Source organism: Cebus imitator, unplaced genomic scaffold (assembly GCF_001604975.1).
Source record: "Cebus imitator isolate Cc_AM_T3 unplaced genomic scaffold, Cebus_imitator-1.0 Scaffold419, whole genome shotgun sequence".
Lineage (NCBI taxonomy): Eukaryota > Metazoa > Chordata > Mammalia > Primates > Cebidae > Cebus > Cebus imitator.
This window is the reverse complement of record NW_016107734.1, coordinates 719,513-721,475: the sequence shown is the minus strand read 5'-3', so window position 1 is coordinate 721,475 and position 1,963 is coordinate 719,513. Positions and strand designations below refer to the sequence as shown.

At 42.4% G+C, this 1,963-nt stretch overlaps 1 protein-coding gene across 6 annotated transcripts in view; it reads right to left on the bottom strand.

Moving 5' to 3' along the window:
* RABGEF1 (RAB guanine nucleotide exchange factor 1) overlaps positions 1-1,963 on the bottom strand; it is a 76,503-nt gene that overhangs the window by 61,058 nt on the left and 13,482 nt on the right. The window lies entirely within an intron of this gene.

Sequence of the window (1,963 nt, the reverse complement as noted above, 5' to 3'; positions counted from 1 at the left end):
TTGAAATGGAGTCTCTCTCTGCCACCCAGGCTGAAGTGCAATGGTACAATCTAGGCTCAATGTCACCTTTGCCTTCCTGGTTCAAGCAATTCTCCTGCCTTAGCCTCCCGAGTAGCCGGGGTTACAGGTGCCCGCCACTATGCCTAGCTAATTTTTGTATTTTTAGTAGAGATGGGGTTTTGCCATGTTAATCATGCTGGTCTCGAACTCCTGACCTCAGGTGATCTGACCACCTCTGCTTCCCAAAGTGTTGGGACTACAGGTGTAAGCCACCGCGCCCGGACTCCTCTTATAAATCTTTCAGTCCTCAACTTCATAATACAAAGACGTTATAATTCTAATAAAAGACCTATTAGCATTTGCAATCTGCGAAACTTGGATTACGAGTGTCATACGATTAAATACAATGCTTCCAAAATGAATGTGAATGTCACACAGAATCAATGTCAGACTTTTAATGTTAAATATAACAACACAAAGTATCCAAACATTAGCCTGGACAAATAATTCCAAATGATAATCAAGTCCCTGGAATATAATGTCGAGTTTGATTGCTGCTGGAATGAGCAGAGCAAGCAGGGCAGCATTCTTAAGAAATGAGGTCTAGACAACAGTCTTCTTTTGTACTAAATCACGCCCTCCTCAGTTAAGCAAAATTATAACTCTAATCTGAGCATGCCATTCTTCAGACTAATAGCTCAAAATTACATACAAGATAATCTGGCTGCCGTAGCCTACTTTGTACCATTCTCTATGCCCTGGCTCAGGGAAGCAACACAAATGGTCAATTTATTCAGTAAGTCACTGACCAAAAAATATTTCTCTTAACTCCACCTAAAGTAACAGCAAACTGTAATACATAAGGTGGTCTCTGTTAAAGGCACTTCTTTTCTTTTCTTTTCTTTTGACATAGGCTCTTGCTCTATAACCCAAGCTGGCGTGCAGGGGCATGATCACAATGACCTCCCAAGCTCAAGTGATCCTCCCACTTCAGCTTCCCAAGTAGCTGGGACTACAGATGCACACCACCATCCCTGGCTAAATTTTTTAAAAAAATTTTTTGTAGACACAGAATCTCACTATATTGCTCAGGCTGGTCTTGAACTCCTGGCCTCAAGCAATCCTCCCAAAGTGTTGAGATTACAGACATGAGCCAATTCACTCAGCCCAGTATTTTTTTCCTCAAAAACACATCATAGTTTTAGATTTGTTGCAGCCAGTTCATTCATAATCACTTGCTGTGGTTATATGTTGGTAAAGTGATACACACGTACACACACGCGCACACTAGACTTAGAGAAATATAAAAGGCAATGCCTAGACCTGAAATGTATTTATGCAGATTTATTAGATGGTACAATCAAATAAATATTTGTGTTATGCTTTAAGCTTTTAAGAAGACTCTTGTATCTAAAATATAAGATACATATATAAACGAAATCCAACTGAGCTGGACTGCCAAATGTACTGAAAAAGGGCTACCACATGTTACGACAGGGCCTCACCCTGTTCGCCAGGCTGGTCTCGAACTCCTGGGTTCATGTGATCCACCTGCTGTGGCCTTCCAAAGTGCTGGGATCACAGGTGTGAACCACCATGCCCGGCCTAAATTCTCAACAGAAATAATAAAAGCCAGAAGATAACAGTGCTCAAAGGTTCTAAAGTATGATGGCTTAAAAAAAAAAAAAAGTTGAAAGAAATAACCTGCCCACCTAGCGTCAGTGCTCAGTGACTATTTCCTTTAAAAAATGATGGTAGGGGCCGGGCGCGGTGGCTCAAGCCTGTAATCCCAGCACTTTGGGAGGCCGAGGCGGGTGGATCACGAGGTCAAGAGATCGAGACTATCCTGGTCAACATGGTGAAACCCCGTCTCTACTAAAAATACAAAAAATTAGCTGGGCATGGTGGCGCGTGCCTGTAATCCCAGCTACTCAGGAGGCTGAGGCAGGAGAATTGCCTGAAC